Raw genomic sequence first — 23,738 nt, forward strand, 5'->3', positions numbered from 1 at the left:
CAAATGGAACATCCCTTCCTAGTGAAATTGTTCAAACCTGATTGTGCATGCAAGCATTCTATCTCCCGCGTAGGGACTGCTTTGGTGGGCTAGTCATTAGAGCATCCGCCTCGGATGCGGGAGGACGCGGGTTAGAACCCCTGCTGAGTCATACCAAAGACTTATAAAAATGGTACCAGCAGGTGCCTCGCCTGGTGCTCAGCATTAAGAGGTTAGTGTTAGGACTGGCCGGCCTGGTGTCAGAATAATGTGACTGATGCTACATGTCAGCGGCATGATGCCCCAGTGCTTAGATATAAATATACACTGCCGCATTGCAGACATCGTAGCAATATGACTGACAAAATTGTTACAGCTAATTTAAAAATCACACTCACTCACACACACACGCAAACACACACACACACCGAGATTGTAATACGATAGCTGAACATAACGTTGGGTACAAAATGGCCGATTACCTTTTACTGTTTTCTCAAAAAAATTGAATTAATTAAATGTAATATTAGTTTTTAAATAGATTACCAATGGTATATATATATATATATATATATATATATATATATATATATATATATATATATATATATATATATATATATATATATATATATATATATATATATATATATATATATATATATATATATATATATATATATATATATATATATATATATATATAAGTAGTGAATGGGGACACTTTACGGACAATGGGAATTAGCATTAAAAACACCCCTGGGACACTTTACGGACAATGGAAATTTAACATGGCGAAAAAGCGTGGGACACTTTACGGACAAGGGGAATTAACATGGGGAATAAATCGTGGGACACTCTACGGACAAGGGAAATTTAACATGGGAATAAATCGTGGGATACTATACGTACAAGGGGAATTTAACATGGGATTTTTTTTTTTAAAAAGTTTTTTTTAAATTTAAATTTAAATTTAAATTTAAAAAAGGGGTAGGCAATTCAAAGACTATCTCTTTTCGAGAAATATGGGGCCCTGAAAAGGGCCTTTGGGTTTATGTTAATATGCCCTTAACATAGAGGGCATTTGCGACATCTTCTTTTCCTCAAACTTCGTCTTACAGCAGGGCCATACATCAGAGTCCTCTTGAGGCAACCTTGTCTCTCTATATAGACTCTTCTTATCCACAGGCTGCTGTTGGTCCTGTAGACAACGGTCCACTTGGATCGGACATACATGAGCATGTCCGTCCTGAACATCATTGTTGACACAAGGGTTGAAGATTCAACGTCGGTCCACATGTTGAGGCTCCGAGAATAGGTGAATCAATGCAGTGAACGGCGCTTATTTATAGGGACAGAAAGGATTGAAACGGATTGAGTTCATTCACCAATCCAAACACGCGTTACAGAATTCAGTCAGCCCGCATCCAATCCGAAGAGAGCAGTCTGTGACGTCACGTAGTCAATATAGATTCGCTAGCGCTTGTGTGCAGTCAATCTATGCGATAGTGATTCAACATGACGGAAACTCAGAAAACGATCCAGTGGGGTGCACCAGCAGGGGAGACCGCCCAAGGGAACCCGGACTTACTTTCAGAAGAGGTGAATTGGGATTTTGTGGATTTTCTCTCCTCGCAAGAATTTGTTCCGGAACCTTCGTTACCTTCTTCATTACCGCAAGTGGAGAATTTTAGACAGAGACAGAAAGAAGAATTGGAGAAATTTATACAACGACAAAAGGAAGCGGAACAGGCTTTTCTCCTACAGCAACAGCAGCAAGAAGAAGAGGTAAGAAAAAAACAACAGCAAGAAGAAGTAGCAGCAAAGAAACAAGAGGGTGAAAATCAAACGGTCACGGTACTGTTGGACATTTTAGCGGAGTTAAGAAGTCTGAAACAAATGTATCAGACTTCTTTATCACGACCGAAGAGAATACGACCTTCCCGAGCCAAACATGTCAACCCTGTGACTAAGCCTACCGTACCACCCTTAGTGATTTCAACCCAATCATTATCATCATTACGCAGTCCAGAAGTAGGCCTTGGCCGTGGCAAAGGCTTAAGGCAGTTAAAATTGATTGCTTAAACTCACCCCTGCACCATGAAGAAAAAAGGCCCTTTTCAGGGCCACCCACATTTCTCGAAAAGAAATACAATTTCAATTTGCCAATAACTCAAAAAAACTCACCCATGTTACCCTTATAGTACGTGTCTGTGTATGAGTGCGTGAGTGTAGCTTCTTATTTTAAAATCAAAACTCAAAGACTCTTACCTTATATCATTCATTTATTCTTTTCTCCATTTTTACAATCCAATTCACAATTCACATCACAACACTTTAATAATAAGTTCATTCATTTCTTCTTTTCTCCTTGTTTAGTCTCTCTGTTTTTTGAATTTCTTCACCGTCACACTCTTCTTCCTCCTCGCTTTCTTCCCTTCTTCTTTTTTTCTCCTGTTTCTTTTTCTTCACCTGTCTTCTTTCTTCATCAGAAGAATCCCTCTCTTCCTCTGAAGAATCCCTCTCTTCTTCTGAAGAATTCCTCTTTTCTTCTGACTCCTCTTGTTTCTTTTTTGGGCAATCTGGAGACCAATGTCCTTTTTCTTTACAATAATAACAGGTATCTTGACTTTTGTCTTTTTTATCCCCTGTTTTTTTTCTTTTTTGACGGTCTGGACACTCTGAAGACCAATGCCCTTTCTTCTGACAGATATAGCAAGTATCTTGACTTTTATCTCTAAAGGAAGGAGAGTAGTCCGTAGGCTGGTCTGAAGAGAATTTTCTAATGACCCCTCGCAAAGCTCTGACGAAACGTTCCATCTGGTCAGTCTCTTCCATCGTTGTGTTCGGCTTGAGAGTGAAATGAATAGTGAAAGGACAAGACACACACCCTTTTATATACGCTGGTCTGCTATGACTATAAAGTAGTTTATGGTGTTTGAACTTGAGTCATTTGACTTTTTGCTTTCAAGATGAAACGATCCCATTCATTCGAGAAGAAAGAAGAAGAAGAAAGTAAGAGGCAGAAACGTGATCTATCGCCTCGTACCAGGGCTGAAATCTTGGCACAAATTCATGCCAGTGATTTTGAAGAGGACATGAGTGAACCAGAATCCGAACCCTCTAAAACAAGTTCACCACCCTTAGTCAACCCTGAAAAGTACTATTCCATTCGAGAGACGGAAAAGCGCTCCTCTAGAAAATTTAGAACCACGGCTTACAAATACACGGTGAAGTTTAAAGATTTCAAGGCTGAAGTGCCGTTAGAGAAAGCAGAAGTGTTCATCACTGAGGTGTGGGATTCTTTGCTCACTGCACTCAAGCGACAATGTCAACCCAAAGAAGACGATCGTTTGAGACTTTCCATACAACACGACGGTTTGAAATCCCCTGTTTGGATCGAGTTTAGCACCCCTGCAGAATTGACTGCTTCCAAAGTCATGGACAAGATTCAACACGTACAACAATCTAATGATCAGTTTGACATCACCGATGGTAAAGCCACACTGGACATGACCCACGTCTCTCCTCCTCAAGGGACAGGACGCAAAAAGATGTTATTGGTGGACGACCTTCGCAACACCAAAAAGAGTCTCGTCCGAATTAACAACTCTCATGACCAGATGTGTTTAGCCCGTGCCATCGTGGTGGGACGAACCTATGCCGACAAGAACGACACGGTAGAATGGAAAAGAACCTGGGACACTATTCAACGTTCCCATCGAGCCAAGCAACGAAACGAAGCAGAACTCCTGTTGCAACAAGCTGGCCTGTCCAAAGACACACCCTGTGGCATTCCTGAGATGCAAAAATTGCAAGATGCCCTAGCTCCACGCTACACCTTGAAAGTGCACCCTCAAGAAGTGCGCGGACCTCTGTTGTTTCGAGGCCAAGACTTTAAGGACGGAAAATACATTCATGTCTATTATCACGATGAACATTTCGATACCATTACCAGTATCACCGGATTCCTGAAATACGGTTATTACTGTGAGAAATGTGACCATGGTTATAACAATCGAGAGCAACACAAGCATTGTGGATCGAAATGCACAGGATGTTTGGCCTCTTCACTCTGTCTGAGCGAAGAACCAGTGCCTTGTTCCACTTGTCTGCGCACGTTTGTCAGCCCTACCTGTTACCAACAACATCTGAAAACGCAAGGTTCACAGAAGAAATGCGCTTGTCAACTGCTGCGATTGTGCCCTACGTGTCGACAAGGCCTACGTACCAACAGTACCAAGACACACGTATGTTCAGGAAAGAAAAAATGTCACATTTGTCACCACATCGTGGACTTGGAACACCAATGTTACGTGCAAAAATACCAACCCCCACCAGAGAAAGAGGACGGTCACAAGAAGAAAGGCAATTTCATCTTTTTCGATTTCGAATGCATGCAAGAGACTGGCATTCACATCCCTAATTTCTGCGTGGCTCATCGAGCGTGCGAGAAGTGCATTCAAGAACCTATCTTCAGTCATTGCCCTCGCTGCAGCAAGATTCCTGGAGGACGTGAAAAAATCTTTCGGGGACCGAACACGTTAGCCGATTTTGCCCAATGGGTCTTAGACCCCGTCGACAAGACGTGGAGCCAAGAGGACATCGAACGTTACCGAGATTGTCATCGTCATGCCACGGTGATGGCTCACAATTTCTCCGGATACGATGGACAGTTTCTTTTGAGATACTATACGGAACAAGGCACCGAGCGTCCTAAAGTGACTTTGAACGGAGCCAAAATCATTTTCATGCAAGTGGGACAAGTACAGTTTAAAGATTCGATGAGCTATTTGGCCATGCCTTTGAGTCGAATGCCTAAAACGTTTGGAATGACAGAAATGGCTAAAGGGTACTTTCCACACTTTTTCAATACGGAAGCCAATCAACACGCCGTTCTACCCCATTTGCCTGAGGCTCACTATTACGACCCCGACAACATGCGTACCGAACAACGAGAAGCTTTCTACGCTTGGTACCAGGCTCACGCCTCGGACCCTTTCGACTTTCAGGAAGAAATGCTAAAGTATTGTCGTTCCGACGTGGACATTTTACGGCGTTGCTGTGGAAAATTTCGAGAACTGTTCATGGAACACGGAGGGGTGGATCCTTTGAAAGAAGCTTGCACCATTGCCAAAGCGTGTTCCCTAGTGTATCGACAACGATTCATGCCTGAAAACACCGTGGCTGTCATCAGCCCTCAAACGACCCACTTTGTCAAACGTCAATACTCGGTCAAAGCCCTACGTTGGTTACATTACTTGTGCGACAAGGAAGACAAGTGGATTCAGCATGCCCGCAACGGAGGGGGCGAAAAGACCATCGGAACGTATTCGGTCGATGGCTGGGACTTAGAAAACCCCAAGATCGTGTACGAGTTTAACGGTTGCTTATTTCACGGATGTCCTGTTTGTTACCCTGACCGTGGCACTAAAAATCAGTTTTTGCAACGAACCATGGAAGACTTGTACCAGGACACTTGTCAGCGACGCCTAAAGTTAGAACAGCAAGGATACCAAGTGGTGGAAATGTGGGAACACGAGTACGATCACCGTATGAAAACCGATCCCGAGTTTAAACGCCTCGTGGAAAGTTACCAGTTCATGGACCCGTTGAACCCGAGGGATAGTTTGTACGGAGGAAGGACCAATGCCACCTGTTTGCTGTACCAAGCCGACGAAGAGAAAGGAGAAGAAATCAAATACTTGGACGTGTGTTCGCTGTATCCCTACGTGTGCAAATATTGTCGCTTTCCTGTAGGGCACCCACAATTGTTAACGGAACACATCGACCTGGTCAACATTCGACAATACGAAGGCTTGATCAAGTGCAAAGTTTTGCCTCCCACGAACCTATACCATCCCGTCTTACCTCACCATTGTCAAGGCAAACTGATGTTTCCCTTGTGCCGTACTTGTGCCGAAACGTGCAACCAAGACCAGCCTTGTCAGCACAGCCAGGAAGAACGGGCCTTGACGGGAACCTGGGTCAGCGTAGAATTGTTCAAAGCTCTGGACATGGGATACGAACTGTTAGAAGTATACGAGATTTGCCACTTTCCCAAGACACAACAGTACCGCAAGGGTGATCCCAGTCAGAAAGGCATTTTCGCCGACTACGTGGATGCCTTTTTGAAACTGAAGCAAGAAGCCAGCGGCTATCCTTCCTGGTGTCACACTCCCGAAGACCAAATAAAATTCAAAGAGAAATACTACGAACAAGAAGGCATCACTTTAGACCACATCGAGAAAAACGAAGGCAGGCGATCGTTTGCCAAAGTGATGTTAAATTGCTTGTGGGGCAAAATGGCACAACGACCGTGTTTACCCAAGACGGAATATTTGACAGAACCTTCCTGCTACTTCCAGATGATTCACGACAAAACCAAATACATGAAACACGTGGACGTCGTTCGAGAGAATTTGATCTTGGTCAATTACGAAGAAGATCTGGACTTTGTACAAGACGACCCTTTTGGAAATGTCATCATTGCGGCTTACGTGACAGCCCATGCTCGCTTAAAATTGTACGAAGCTTTAGAACTGTTAGGGGAACGCGTCCTGTACTTTGACACGGACAGTTGCATTTACATCCATCACCCGATTCAACATCACCCTAACATCGAAGGAGACCGTTTAGGAGCCTGGACAGACGAACATCCTGACGACAAGATTCTAAGTTTCGTCAGTGGCGGTCCCAAAAATTACGGCTACGAATACCGGGACAAACAAGGAGAAGTGCACACGACGTGCAAAGTGAAAGGACTGACTCTGAATTATCGTACCAGTCGTGTGGTCAACTTTGGGGTATTGAAAGAAGCCTTGCAATCGGGAGAGGATGGAAACTTTAAAGTGACCACCTATCAACCGAACAAGATTGTACGTTTACCCACTCACCACATCGTCAGTCGACCCTTGGAAAAAGTCTATCAAATTGTATACCAGAAGCGAGTTCGACTTCCCAATCATTTCACCTTACCGTACGGTCACGTCGGTATTGGTCTGTATATAAAAAAGGAACCCTAGGCAAGATCGATAGTTCATTGTGACTACCAAGACCGAGCGAACAAGATGAATACTTTGAAAGAGGCATCGTTCCAGTTTGGGGATTGTAAAAAAGTTGTATCTTCCTCTAGTGTGACTAATACTGGATGGATAAGACCCATGCATTGCGACGGAAAATGTCCGGAAGGAAACTGCGATTGTCCATGTGGTTACCATTGTAATTGCGTAACGGAGTTTGCAGACGAGTGCGATTGTGAGCCTTGCGATGGGTACGATGCTGTACCTTGTGACCTGAGCGATGCCGTAAAGCATCATGGGAACTTTAGTGCCCCTACCCCTATCATGGAAAGTGATGCTGTGCGTGTCAAACCTGTGGGATGCGAAAGTGATGCCGCTCGTCCTCTTGGACATTTTACTGGGTTTCGTTTTAAAGGGGAATGTTCACCTTCACGTCTACCCCCCTACGGATGTCATCCAGCCCTGAGCAAACTCCTGTTCCTGTCACCCAACCCTCATCGAAACGAACCTGTGAAAAACGAATATTCGTTTCCTGTGCGTTTGTCGGAATACTGCGACTTTGAAAATCGTCTTCAATCGTTCAAAGGAAAATGGCCAAAATATCTGGGAGGACCGACCCCCGAAGAATTAGCCAGAGCCGGATTTTTCTACTTGGGCGAAGGAGATAAAGTCAAGTGCTTCAGTTGCGGTGTGTCACTTCACCACTGGGAACCGCAAGATTCGGCCTACGTAGAACATGCTCGATGGTCACCGAATTGTCATTACTTACCCTTAGTGGGACCGAGACATTGAAGTAACTTCTTACCATAATAATCTGTTCATGGATACTTTACAAGAGAACATTTGTGCTTTGCCTGTGGAGTTGAGAGAACGCATTTATCGAGAACTGGTCAAAATACAAGTGAAACGTAAAGAACAATTGCATCCGTTACGTCACCGGTGTTTGAACCACTGGTACCTGAAAGCTATACAAGGATTGATTCAATTGAAAGTGTTCCATCGGACAGACATTGATCAACGATCCTCTAGTTTTAAAAAGGATTGGTTTGGTATGGACGATTGTAGTTACATCATTGTAAACGTACTGCATCGAATTCCAGAGGAAGAGTTAACGAATTACCAACATCTTGAACACAATGTCAACTTAGTGAAAGAGGAAACTTCTGAACGAATTGTAATGTGTAGATTAGTGACTCAACGATTTAAATTCGACACTGAAGTGAAACCATGTTTGTACAAAGAGTACATTTCTTGTGTCAGACCAAAGAGGATTTAGTATGACCTATTCATGGATACTTTACAAGAGAACATTCGTGCTTTGCCTGTGGAGTTGAGAGAACGCATTTACCGAGAGCTGGTCAAAATACAAGTGAAACGTAAAGAACAATTGCATCCGTTACGTCACCAGATCTTTAACCACTGGTACCTGAAGGGTATAAGAGAACTGATTCGTCAGAAATTGTTTCAGTGGTCAGACCTTGTTCAATACTTCCAGGCCCCCGATGATTCACGTTGGTTACTTCGAGATTCACCTAGAGCAACCCATTGAGGAAGACGAGGTAAAGGATTACCAACATATTTTACGTGGAATCTACTTAGCGGAAGAGGAAACTTCTAATCGAACTCTGACGTTTCGGTTACAGTATGCAAGATTTACATTCCCCACTGGAAAACGAACATCACTGGCTAGAAAGTACGTGTATTCTTTTCGAAACAAAGAGACTATAAAAACAGGCAGCTATGCCACGACTTATGTCGTATGTAATCCAACAGATTCCGTGGAAGGAACTCAATGACCATATTCAAACCGTGGATCATTACCATCGATTATTACAAGAACTTTATCCATTCAATTTGGGACGACAAGTGGTGTGTGTCTTAGTGACTTGTTTTCTGGGATTTCGTTTACCAGCCGATTCTTTGTGGACTCTTTACGATCAGTACTTACCACCTCCATGGCCTTAAATGGTCACGAAAAACTCCTTTTGCTCAAAGCCTTGCGGTTTCATCTGGATACTTCTCGACCTCAACAGGAAAAAAAGATTCGTCAACTTTTAGCTACCCAAGACGTGTATGACGATGTGTGTGTAGCTTGTGACTTACACCCTCATTGGACAGATGTTCGTGACTGGAAAAAGGGGGGTTTTGAGGTTTGGACCCAAGAAGTGGCCCAGTATGCACAAGAGTTGTTCAAGGAAAAAAGTTACTTTTCAACCTGTGTTAGTGACGGTGCCAGAAGAACCCGTCACCGAGAACAACCACTCGCTTCAGGACAGGACTGTCATGGACATTCCTGAAAGGTCATTCCGGGAGGACACTTGTGTGACAATACCTCATGTAGAGACTGTAAGAACATTACACACTGTCCCTAGGACATCTTGGTTACCCAAAACATGTTGTACAGACACTTGTTTATATTCCACTTTGATCGCTTTGCTGTGTTTTATATTCCTGTACATCACTATTTGGGTTGTATGTATTTTTGTCTTTCGTGTTCATATTTGAAACATTCAATAAACGTGTTCTGAAAAAAGTATATAAACTCTTGTCTTGTTTGTTTTCGTGTCACAAGTGACATTTCTCACACCATGGCTACCTCTGCTGTCTCTGCTCCCTCTTCCTCTACTGTCAAAGTCATCGACGAACACTTAGATCGTGCCAGTTGGGAGGCTTTGTATCTTCGCCATCCCTTTAACATGCTCATTGCTGGACCTAGCGGTTCTGGCAAAACCGAATTCGTCAAACGTTTGATCGAACATAAACATCATTTGATCGATCGGCCCCCTCAACGGATCGTGTGGTGTTACAAAGAGTGGCAATCGGCGTACAGCCTCTTGCGAGAAAGTCAAGGCGATTCCATCGTGTTTGTGGAAGGCATTCCTAAAGAAGACGATGGCATCGTCTCTGACTCCCGTCTAACCCATTTGGTCATTTTCGACGACATGTTAGGAGAAGACGAAGAAGAAATTAAACTGTGGTTCACGCGCAAAGGGCATCACCGTAATGCCAGTGTCGTTTACATCACCCAAAATTTGTTTCAACAAAGTAAAGCCCATCGCACCATCAGTCTCAATGCGCATTACGTGGTCTTGTTTAAAAGCCCTCGAGATAAATCGCAAGTGCAAGTCTTAGCCAAACAGTTAGGAACGCCTTGGCTGACTCAGGTGTACGACGATGCCACTCAAACGCCACACGCCTATTTACTCGTCGATTTGAAACCTACGACTCCCGAGGATTTGCGATTTCGTACCCACTTGTTTCACCACTGGTGCCAAGACGGAGGGCCTGTCCTGTACACGTCTCCGTCCTCGACTTCATTTCACTCCCCATGAAAAAAATCTATAAAAACCTCAGACCCTTTTTTGTCTGTCTCACACAGTGTGAACATGACGTCCCTTCAGTCGCATCTTCCCGTCAAATTGATTCGTGCCTTGTATGGCATCAGTCGAGAAAAAGATCCACAAACACGAGCCCGTGTCTTAGAAGCTAGTCTCAAAGAAGTCTTACGATGGTTCACGGTGACGGCACGTCAATTACTCCAAGGAATCATTCAGATTCCTCATCAAACCCAACGCTTTTTCGATCGAAACAAAGTCGCTTTGGTCCAACTGGCCGATCCCCGCATCGACACTCAAACCAAAAAACAAATCATTTTGAAACCTGGAGGGAGCGGTACTCTAGGAGGGGTCATCATTCGCTCACTCTTAAGATGGGATCCTAATGCCCCCAAAGTTATCCCCAAGACAAAAGTCCAACGAAGCCCCAAGAAGAAAAAGAAAAAGACCAAGTCCCCAAGAAGAATAACTTCTCCAGTGGCAGGACCCTCCTCTTACCAGACACCACCACCATCACCCCGGAAAAAGAAAAGAAGCCCCCATAAAAAGAAACAGAGAAAAAGTCCTCAGAAAAAGAAAAGTCCACAGAAGAAGAAAACTAGTCGCAAGAGAGGCACTTCGGCCAGGACGCAACCTTACACTCGCAAACCACGACCTGCCACGGCAATGACTGCGTCTCCGGCAGCCTCACGTTTGTCCACTTCTCCGTTGATGTCACCAGGAACTGAAGAGTACTTGGAGACGTTGATCACACCAAGAACTTCTCCGTTGATGACCCCCAAAAGAACTTCCCCAGTGGCAGGACCTTCCAATTTAGCGGCAGTGGCTGCTGCTCACAAAGTACCTTCTCCCAAAATCAAAGTTCAAGAAAGATCGGGCATGTTACAAAGTTTACTGGATTTGTCCAAGCAAGAACTGGCTCGATTTAGTCCGTTACGTACCCCTGCACGACGTGTCATGCCTGTCCTCAAACTGATACGACGTAAAGACAATCAGTGGCGACGCGTTCCAGTATAAAAAAGGCCTGTGACCGAGTAGGGTATCAGTGTTTTTAGGTGCTCCTAAAGACTCAAAGATGTCACCCTCCAGAAAACCCCAAGGAAAGAAAAGAAAAGGACTACCACCACGTTTAGCCAAACATGGGGACCTGTTATCTGTCCTGTCCAAAGCTTCTCCACCCCTACGAAAAAAACTCATTCAAACGGCCTCCAAAGAGGTCATCGATACCGTGTGCGAATGTTGTTTGAACGTTTTGAAAGGCACGATCCCTTTGTCCAAACACCAGAAACAATGCTTAGGCAAACATCGTCACGTTCTTCGGAAAATGGTTCAAAAGAAAGTTCCCATTCGTCAAAAAAAGAAGATGTTGGTCCAACGTGGAGGCATTTTACCTCTCTTGTTAGGCCCCATACTGAAAGGAGTCTTGGGAACCATGTTGGGAGGACTGATGGGAGCAAGATAAAAAGGCCTTCGGAAGTCCCAAGATCTCAGAATTCACCCCTGACAACCCCATGGAAGGACGAAAACTAGCTTTAGTGCCTTACAAACGATGGATGGAATACCATCGGTGGCAAGAACAACGCACCCCGCATTTACCTCCCAATCCCAATTTGAGCGAGATGTCCCAGTTACTACACGAATTGCAATCCTTGCTGGATCGCCAAGATTTGTCCGAAACAGAAAAATCGCAAAAGTACGGTCAACTCTTGCAACGACTGCAACTCTTTCACCAGAAAGCTTTAGACGAAACAGCTCTACCCACTTTGAAAGATTTTAAGACCTTGATGAAAAGCCCAGCACCATCACCAGTACCAGTACCAGTACCACCAGTACCCGTGACCAAGACAGAAAAAGGAAAAGAAGAAGAAGAAGAAGGGTTTCAAACTCCACCAGAAAAAGTACGCAAGTTAACAACACCACCTACCTCCAGAATTGGATGGATTAAAAAGATGATGGTCACCCCTTCTTCCTCACAAGAGAAAAAGAAAGTGAAGACAGAAGTGAAGACAGAAGTGAAACAAGAACCGATATCCCCCGCTCAGACATCCTCCTCCTCTTCGACACCTATTGCTGGCCGCACACGCAAAGCCTTGCAATCCAAGAAAATACCCCAAGAGAAAAAGAGTAGCCTCTTCCAAGAGTGGGTACCTTATTAAGACACCAACACAAAAAAATGGAAAAAGTCTTAGCTAGCATTTACTACGATCCCTCCCATCCTGCAGGTTACGCAGGAGTTCAAAAATTGTATCGTGCTGCCAAAACGCGACTGAAAAGTCTCCGTTTACCTCAAGTGCAACGATGGTTACAAGAACAAGCTACCTACACTTTACACAAACCCATTCGACGCAAGTTTGCCAGAAGTCGCACCCGAGTGGAAGGCATCGATCATCAATGGCAAGCCGATTTAGCCGATGTCTCTCATTTGGCCAGCTACAATCGTGGTTACAAATATTTGTTTTGTGTCATCGACGTCTTTTCCAAATTTGCCTGGGTCGTACCCTTGACTTCCAAATCCAGCAGCGAGTTAGTGCGAGCCCTGCAACGAGTGCTGAAACAAAGCGGTCGTCACCCTCTTCGATGGCAAACGGACAAAGGCACCGAATTTCTGAACCAAGCTTTCCAAAAAGAATTAAAGAAACGTGACATTCATTTTTTTACCACCGAGAATCCCGAAACCAAAGCCAGCATCGTGGAACGTTTTCAACGCACTTTGAAAGAACGCATGTGGAAATATTTTACGCATCACCACACTCTGAAGTACATCGACATCTTACCGCACCTGGTGCAAGCGTACAACCAATCTTACCATCGAAGCATCGGACGTGCCCCGCAAGACGTGACTCCCGACAACGAAGTGTTGGTGTTCGAGCGCCTGTTCGGTACGTCCCCGACGAGGGCTGTCCCCAAGAAAAGTGGAGAGTTGACCGTAGGAGATTGGGTGCGCATTGGCAAAACCAAACGCACTTTCGACAAAGGTTACTTACCTAACTGGACGACCGAACTGTTTCGCGTCACTGGACGAGTACATGGCCGTCATCCTGCCGTCTATAAATTGGAAGACATGAACGGAGAAGTGCTCAAAGGAACGTTTTATTTGCCCGAGTTACAACGTGTCACCAAAAAAGAAGACGACGTGTACGACATCGAAAGCATTCTCGAACGCAGAACCCGTAAAGTGGGCAAACGACGTGTCAAAGAAGTCAAAGTACGTTGGAAAGGATATCCACCCAGTTTCGATTCTTGGATCGACGCTTCGCAAGTCATCGACTATAAAAAGAAGAAGTGACCATCATGCCCTTTCACACATCAGCAGACGCAGCTACGTCGACCAGTCCTTCTTCCCCTAGTTCTTCTGTGCAAGATTTACAAAAACAACCCTTGTGGGTGTGGTGTGGAGAACGTGTGCCTAAAACGCAAATCGTCTTTTTCTGCCAAATCTTCGTGGTGTATTGTGTCATCGGGGCAGCCATCGCCAATTTGAGTTTGCAACAAGGAGACAAACAATTGTGGACCATTTTATTGAGCAGTTGCATCGGTTACCTGCTTCCCAATCCCTCCCTGAAATTCTCCTCGAACGGGAACGTTGTGTCAAGTGCCAGTGCCAGTCACCACTCCAACATCCACAACCAAAACCCCATTTTGGGCGGAGACACGCCTCTGACATCCAGTAATATCCCCTCGGACAGCCACAGAACTCTGGAATTATGAGTCACCAAAACCAATTTTACTTAACTTTACCCAGTGACAGTTCCATGGAGGTGTTTCCCAACAACACGTTGTGCTGTTACACGGCCAAATTACCTCAAGCCATCCAGTTAGATCACGAAGCCCATTGGGAAGTGGCTTTAGTGGAAATGATTCACCCGACCCAAGTCCACAATGTCATTCCCAATCAAAATACTTTTAAGGTGGAAGTTCATGACAAACAATTGCAAGAGGAGTTGGATAAGATTGGCACATATACCAATAGAACCTATGATGAGAAAACTAAAACGTGGACCTACAACTTCTCCATTCTGCCAGGCTATTATTTCAGTGGTCATCATTTGGTCAGCGCCATAGCCTCCAAGTTTAATGGCGTGTTTGGGGAAACTTTTAAGAAGGACACTTTCAAGAACAAAAGTGTCACCATGGAGTACCACAAAGTAGCTCGTCGCTTCTTGATGAAATTTGAGCGAAGTAAAATCGTCTCCATTGAATTTTGTCCTGAATTGTTTGACATGTTGGGCGGTGACACGGAGATGAGGGAGAAATTAGAACAAAAAACACCACTCGAATTACCCATCATTTACGACAACGTGACTTTTGCCCAGTATTTTCGTACCCCGGTAGAACTGAACCAAGGACTGAATTTGATCTTTGTGTACTCCGATGTAGTGGAATACAACGTGGTGGGACACACCTCCGTACCGTTACTGCGTGTCATTCCTTTCAAAGTGGATTCTGCCACGAACGCTGACGAGGAAGGTGGAAACACTTACCACGTCCACCGCGAATTTGTCCATCCTCACTATTTGCCGGTCAGCAAGTCGTATTTGGACACGGTCAACATTACTATAAAAGGAGATTTGGGACAAAATATTCCATTCACCAAAGGAAAAGTCACGGTGAAACTCCATTTTCGAAAACGGTTCTCTCACGATTCGTAAGTAAGTCATGTATCCAGTGTACCGAGGGGTGGCTCGACAGCGAGGACACGGTTTAGGAGACATGTTAAAATCGGCCTTTCGTTCGGTGGCTCCAGTCTTGAAACCGATGGTGACACGCGGATTGCACGCCTTGAAAGATGCAGCACTGACGCAAGGCAAAGAATTTCTCCAAAATGTCATCATCGACAAACAAAACCCTAAAGAAGCCTTCATGAGGGCAGGTAAAAATGTCTTGCTGCAAACGGGCAAAGACATTTTGGGCCGACGAGACACACCTATAAATGCCCTGCACGCTACCGAGTCAAGCATTCAGCAAGGACAAGGCAGAAAGAGACGACGAAGAAGAAAACACCCTTTCACCAGACTTCAAGCAAGAAAGGCCAAGAAAAGAAGAACCGTTCGAGACTTAGACGTTTTCGATTATTGAAACACAGCAACAACAAAAAATGATGCACCGAGAGTCTTGCGCTTGTTCCAAGACGGAACTGGATCTGTTTGCCATGCCCCCCACCATGATGACCATGCAAGAATCCCAATGGGTGGAATTTAATCCCATCTCCACACTGACCGATTCTGCTCCCATCGAGTTTGACATTAAAGGACAGCCCGAAGATTACATCGATCTGAATAGCAGTTACTTGTACTTGAAAGTCCAAGTTCTAAAAAAAGATGATAAAGGAGTAGAAGACGATGATAATATAGCTCCCGTCAACAATTTCATGCATTCCTTGTTCAGCTCAGTGGATTTGTACTTGAATAACAAACTGGTCAGCAGCAGCATGGATACTTACCCTTACCGTGCCTACCTGGAAAATCTCTTGACGTACGGAACAGATGCCAAGACAAGTCATCTCAATGCCTGTGTGCTGTGGGCAGATGACACAGCGGGCAAGTTCGAGGCAATAGATCCAAGCAATGAAGGCTTTGAGGCAAGAGAAAACAAAATCTTAAACAAGAAAAGTTTAGAACTGATGGATCGTTTGCATTTGGACATGTGGTTGCAAGAGAAATATTTGCTGAACGGAGTCCGCTTGAGACTGAATCGCAGCAGTACCACTTTCCATTTGCAGGCTCCTGATCTTGCTAAGGCTCCTAAAAGCACAATTTTAGATGCCAAACTCTACGTACGACGTGTAGAAGTGTTACCCAAAGTAGGTAACGACATCAGTCAAACGTTGAGCAGAACAACCGCCAAGTATCCCATACGACGTGTGGAAGTGAAAACGTTCACCATTCCCAAAGGACAGCATTCCATGATCGAAGATCATCTGTTTCAAGGACAGTTACCCAAGCGTTTAATCCTTGGTATGGTCGAGAATGAAGCCTTCAACGGAGCTATCGCTAAAAATCCTTTTAACTTTCAACACTTTTTTGTGAAGAAAATCGAAGTCAGTCGCGATGGCAAGACCTTGTGTACCCGACCTTTCGAACCTGTCTTTAGTGACGACGAGAATAAGACGAATTACTTGAGATCGTACTTGTCCCTGTACGAAGCCACGGGTCAGTTAGGAACCAACACCAGTCACGGCATTGAGCATGACGATTATGTAGGAGGTTATGCTTTGTGGGCTTTCGATTTCACTCCAGACCAAGGCAGCGACGAGGGACATTTCCACCCTATAAAATCTGGCCAGATTCGTGTGGAACTTCAGTTTGCAAAAGAACTACCAGCGACAGTGAACGTCATCCTGTATGCAGAATTCGATAATACCATAGAAATCAACAGTTTGAGAGAAGTCATTCTAGATTATTAGAAAGCCATGGAAGACTGTTATCCCTCTTTACCTAGTGGAGAAACTTTAAAGATGGAATGTGAGGAGACCGTGGAAGGAGAAGAATCTCAAGACAAAGACGAAGAAGTTGTCATGATGAAGTCGAGATGGCCAGAACAAGAAGCCCATTTAGTCTCCTGTTTTGCCAAACACTTGGTCGACAAAATGACAGAATTGATCAAGAAAAATTGCTATGGATGTCAAAACGATCATCCCAGTCAAATTCAACACGATAAATGCCTGATGTTGAGTCAAGAAGAAAAATTGGACGAGTATCTGGACGAAGCTTGGAGTCTCATCTCGAACGAAGACGTGTTGCACCAGTGGTATAAAGACTTGCGTGAACATTCTTGTCCACCATTAACCACTCAAGAGATCCATCGTATCGAAGCTCTCCTGAATCAGAGTGAAGAAACAGAACGAATAACCGTTTATTCGTCAGACATTTTCAAGCAAAAAGTCAGGATCGAATTGACGACTTATTATTACCTGTGAAGAAGAAAAAAACAACACAAAACAATGGATACCTGGGAACTTTATTACCTTTTGAACCACAGTTCGTATACGTCTTCTTGGAATCCCGTCGTCTGTGCTAAAGATGAACTCCCTCATCGCAAACCTAAAGACCATCAAGCTTACGTGATCAACACGGACGACAGTCATCTCCCAGGAACCCACTGGGTAGCCGTCTACTTTCCTCAAGAAGGATGTGTGGAATATTTCGATTCGTACGGATTGCCCCCTTTGGAAGACGATATCATCGACTTTATGAGAAGAAATGCTCAAACCACCCGATTCAATAACGTGAAATTACAAGACACAGATTCCTTGGTGTGTGGACAGTACTGTGTGTATTTTCTGCATCATCGCAGCCTGGGCTATTCCTTAGAACATTTAGTGACTCATTTTGATCCTCGTTCTTCTGCTAGAAACGATGTGAAAGTAGATCGATGGTTTTGTGACCATTATGCTTATCTTTTGTCTCAAGCTAGGAAACGTAGTGTCCATCAATGGCCTAATGATTTCCAACAGTGGAAATCACAATTTCATTCACAACGTTGTCAGCCTTGTTTAAAGTAGATTGTATTTGAAGAAAAAATGTTTGTCATTTGAAAAAAATTGTTTGATGTTATAGTGTTGGATTATTGTTAAAAATGTTGATGTTTAGTGTTAAGTGATTTTTGAATAAAAAATGTTGTGTTTTGAAAAAATGCCTTTGTGGTTTGTTTAGCTATAAGAATGTTGGATTGATGCTCTTTCATTTCTTACTATCCCTCTCATGAACGTTGCGGCTCGAAAACCGTGTGGGGATGTTTTCCTTCACGTCCGCGCTTTAACTTTAAGAACCGGGTTGTTCCCAGTCTAGCCATCCATTGTCGACTCATCCTCCTAAGAAGATGTGCTCCAAACTAGCTAAGCTCAACGAAGCCTACGTGAATCTGCATAGGGTCAGACACAGTCTGATACCGAAACCAGAAGAAATAGAGAATGTGAGAATGTTAAAAATCACTTAAGACCTGATAGAAGAGCTCTTCAGAGAAGAAATGAACAGGGAGAAAGAAGAATGGACAGAGAAGTACAGACTTCAGAGACAGCAGCAACAGCAGCAACAACAGCAACAGCAGCAGCAACCTGAAGCTGACAGAGGCTTTGTCGATTGTCGTATCGACACCAAATAATTCTTCTTCTCTTTCCGAAGAAGCAGACCTATTGCCAGAAAGTCTATCCTCAGAGGACATCGCATTCTTAGAAACTAAAAAAAGAATGCCATAGCAAAACAAAAAACAGCCCTTTTCAGGGCTACCCAATACTCTAGAAAAGAAATAACTATTAATTTGCCAATGTGTGTAGGTAGAGTAGTGTGAAAATAAACACTAACTCTTCCTTAAAAAATGTGAGGGTATGTGTTTGTGTGATTGTGTTTGTAAGTGATAAAGTAGGTTGGTGTGGATAGTAGATTAAAATGATGTTTGTTTTTTGGGCTGTTTGAGGTGTATATTTTGGGTTAGATTGGATTGCTTTGCGTATGTGGATAGTCTATTGAAGTGATGGATAGCATAAAAAAGTGAGCGAGTGTTTCTTTTAGGTCCGCGCGTTGTTGTTTTTTTTTTTGGTCATGATCTAGGTAAGATGAATTTTATGTTTTTAGGGGGATGTTTTCCTTCACGTCCGCGCTTTCAGTATAAATTGAAAATCGTTCGGCAGTCCAGCTACCCTTGTTGATTGATCAACACAGCCAGAAGAATGACTAGCAGAATAGTGAAACTGTTAGAACTCCAGATGCACCTGGAATATGCCAGGCGGATAGTAAACGAACTATCAGCGGAGGCTATAGTAGAAGAAGCAAGAATAAAGAAGGAAGAAGAGGAGAGAAGACAGAGGGAAGAGGAGGAAAAGAAAAGAGAAGAGATGATGTCGTTTAATATTCCTGAAACAGAGGATTGGGGTGCTGAAGCGAATCATCCTCCCTCTGCGCTCCCCAGAAGAAAGGTGAAAGAAGACTGGGGAAGAAGATGCGTGTGCGGCGCCAGGCCAGGAAGGTGCAACCATTAGATAGGTGCATCTGGAGTTTAAAAAAAACAGCCCTTTTCAGGGCTACCCAATACTCTAGAAAAGAAATAACGATAGATTTGCCAATGTGTAGGTAGAGTAGTGTGTACATAAACACTAACTCTTTTTTAAGATAGTGTGAGGGTATGAGTTTGTGTGTTGGTGTGTTTGTGTTTGTAAGAGCTAAGGTATGTTTGTGTGAATAGTAGATTATGGGTTTCTTAGCGTATGTGAAGAGTAAAGTTAGGGTTTTATTATATGAAATGAGAAAGTAGGGGGATGTTTTCCTTCACGTCCGCGCGTTGTTGGGTCATGATCTAGGTAAGATCCATTTTATGTTTTTAGGGGATGTTTTCCTTCACGTTCGCGCTTTGAGTATAAAACTAACAGTGTTGGCCATTGGAACCCATTCTACGGAATAAGCAAACAAGAAGATGCCAGCAGCTTCAGCTTTATACAACGATCTTATGGGAAGTTGGTATTGGATGGTAGATGGATTGAGTGTAGTAGAAAGGGTTGAACAGGAATGGAGGTATGCAGTGACAAAAGACTTCGTCTCAAGACAAGTAACCAGCCTCCACTTATCCGTAAATATTGTAAAAGAAATGATAGAGGATGAGGAGAAGAGAATCAGAGGTTTAATTAACCCACCGTATGTCAAAGTGGGTAAGTTAAAAGAAGCGATAGATCATGTGACGAGTGCAAGGTGCTTTCTAGAAGACATTGTAGAATGGACAGATTGGTGTTTCGCGAAGTGGGGGTTAGAAAAACTTAAGAAAGCTGAAGAACTAATGAGGAATGTGCTGACCGAAGAGGTCAAGAAGATCAAAGAAAAGTGGTTAAAGGAAAGAAAAGAAGAAGAAAATAGAAAAAAAGGGATGAATTCGAAAAACTGAACACAAACTGGATGAAAATCCAAGAGAAGTTCCGGGCCATGGGCCACCCGGACTGGTTGCCGGAAACAGAAAAGAAAAAGAAGAAAGGAATGATGGACAAAATAAGAGGATGGTGGAAGAAGTTAAGAAGTTAAAAGAAGAAAAAACCCAAAGGCCCTTTTCAGGGCCCCATATTTCTCGAAAAGAGATAGTCTTTGAATTGCCTACCCCTTTTTTAAATTTAAATTTAAATTTAAATTTAAAAAAAACTTTTTAAAAAAAAAAATCCCATGTTAAATTCCCCTTGTACGTATAGTATCCCACGATTTATTCCCATGTTAAATTCCCCTTGTCCGTAGAGTGTCCCACGATTTATTCCCCATGTTAATTCCCCTTGTCCGTAAAGTGTCCCACGCTTTTTCGCCATGTTAAATTTCCATTGTCCGTAAAGTGTCCCAGGGGTGTTTTTAATGCTAATTCCCATTGTCCGTAAAGTGTCCCCATTCACTACTTATATATATATATATATATATATATATATATATATATATATATATATATATATATATATATATATATATATATATATATATATATATATATAGAGAGAGAGAGAGAGAGAGAGAGAGAGAGATTATCTAAGGGCCGAATGCACATAATATAACCATTATGCTACGTCGCCCAATGGTAGGCCATACACATGAACGTATAACGTTTTACCTTCTAGTGACAGAAAATGGGCGACCCTTTCTTTATGCCTTTTAACATTCCAATATTTCCCCCGTATACATGCACATTGTACAAAGATGTCGCCACTTGGTACTACTTAATATGTTGTCGCATAATTATAGGATAGTGGTCACATTGGTAGGCATTTCTAATTATAGCATCCCAATAATCCACAGACGACTATACTTTTCTTACAAGTTTTGTTGCATTATACTGTCTATTTTGTTTTTCTCTCATTCATTGCATTTGTTTTTGGAAACATTATCAAATTATATTCCTATTCTGGCTAAGTTACGCTCACAGACTTATCGCCTGATTCATAAAAATGATGAACCCTTGATTTCCAAATGAGAGAGATTTTGTGATACTTCAAATATTTACAGGTCGGAATGATTTGAGAACATTTATATATATATCAGTCACCTGTTAACGTCTATGTATTTATCAGTCACCTGTTAACGTCTATGTATATATCAGTCACCTCTTAACGTCTATGTATATATCAGTCACCTGTTAACGTCTTTGTATATATCAGTCACCTGTTAACGTCTATGTATTTATCAGTCACCTGTTAACACACACACACACACACACACACACACACACACACCTTATTAGTATTATTATACCTAGCATCCGTTGTTGAAAATTTGTATCAATGTATCGGTTGGTCAATTTTATGGAATATTCCATAACATGGTTATGGAGGAAGAAATATCCTAACAACTAATCTAATTATATAAACCAGCAAGAATAGAAAATAAATCAAAGGAGAGGTGCATATTTCCAGTAAATGTCGAGATGTTTGCACCTACAAATAATAGTAAGGTTGATACACATCTAATGTTTACAGCTGTAAAGATAAAATTCAAAGAAATGTTTGCATAAGATGTTAATTGAATCATGGCGAGGAACACAGTGCACACACATGTACTACATCTCGTTTTAATCTTTAAACCATTGGTGACATGATGCATTTAGAGACACGTGTATGTGTATGTACACATACGCGTGCAATATAATATGAAGCAGCGAGTCTTTAGTTTGCTAAAGCAAAAATACACTCTGGAAACGTAGCATACAGTACGTTATTTCCCAAAGTTAGAAATGAAACATTAAGCGCACGTAAAACTTAAACGTTACCTTATGAACCGGTATGACCCATTGGTTAGCGTGCCGGCCTCACGACTAAAAGGGTGCTGGTTCAAATTCTACTATGGACCAGCCTGGGTCAGCTACCGTGCTATGTCATTGGGCAAGACACTTTATCTAACTGCGTCGGCACTTAATAACCTCTTTATGTTGCTTCGCCGTAAAGCACCAATCTAAATCCAGCCTAATTTATCCTATTTACAAAATCATAAGGTCAGGTGGCAGCATTATTTGATGAAAAAAATATGCCCCCCCCCCCAATCTTTACTAGCATCGTTGAGGTAACTTTGCAATTTTAACTATCTATTATTGAGAGGTAGAGCGCACACAAAATAGTAAATGTTATAGCTCAAACGAAACGTTTGCTCCATTACCAATTTAAATACAACATACAAAGGTATTGGATTCGCTCGGTATGAGACCGCTTGCGTGTAACAACATTTTGTTACACATTCTCTCTATTGAATGCAATAATGTATGCCTGAAACTGTGCATTTTATAGGACTGACATGATTACAAAACGCTTTATCTTACATGAAAAGAATCAGTGAAAATATTGACATAGACTGCTCGAACGTACAGATCAAACGGTCTTGGGTCATTGTTGGGGCCCTTATTTTGTCGTCCATGTATACCCGAAGTGTTAAGAAATATGTAGGTGTATTATTCTTTCGTGTTACTTTGGGTAAGGTACATACATTATTGAGATAATTTTTTGTTTGTATTTTGGAAAATAACACTTTAATAATTTCGTATTTACCATGTACGTTTTTATAAAATAATTCATCTATCGGTTTTATGTTGATCATTTCATTATTCCTGGAATAGTCAAGAAAAACATTTGGGAAACTAGGTGCGTGGGAGTTAAACGAATAAGTAATAGATTTAATTATAATATTATAACTGTGTTAGAACCACATACTGAAGACCTCGAACAGTTGCAGTGGACATAAAAATAGACAGGGAGTAGGGGAATAACGAAAGATTAGGGAACCGATATCAAGGTGATATGCTGTCTGAGTATAAGCATTAACACCTGTCTGTTGGGTTCTTCTAAACATATCGGGCATACCTTTTATAAGTAATGATTACAGCAAATCTAAAAATTCATGTTCATTTCGACAGATAATAGTAGACGTGTTTGGACACAAGCTGCATACATATTGGAACGTGAACAAATGTCCACTTATCATAGACGTTTGGAAAATGCCAGTTTTAACTAGACTTTCTAAGAAGAATTGCTTAATACTCGGGTTTCTAGTGGGTGATACATACTACAAACATCGGCAGCCTATGGCACTCGTGCCAACGGTGGTGCGCCATACGTACGAGAATGTTACACGGTACTAGTAGTAGTTTTTTATGTACTAAAACGAAAATTAAATTCTAGGGACAAATATGACTTGGCACGTATCACTCTCTAACTGAGCGGACCTGTGCCATCAGTTCTTAAATGTTACAGATGCTTGCATTACATTATAAGATAACCAATTTACCTTGATAAAGTGAAGACCTTTAGCTCGAAATAAATCCAATTCAGTAGCATTTTCAAGTACGACAATGTGATAATTAAGACTGTATCACTGTTTCTAAAGTACGTAGGACAGTAAGTTTGCATGTGATTCACAGTTACTTCCATTTGACAGTTGTAAAAAATGTTAAATTTATCATTTAT

This window comes from Sinohyriopsis cumingii, chromosome 5 (assembly GCF_028554795.1).
Source record: "Sinohyriopsis cumingii isolate HCF-2022 chromosome 5, ASM2855479v2, whole genome shotgun sequence".
Taxonomy (NCBI): Eukaryota; Metazoa; Mollusca; class Bivalvia; order Unionida; family Unionidae; genus Sinohyriopsis; species Sinohyriopsis cumingii.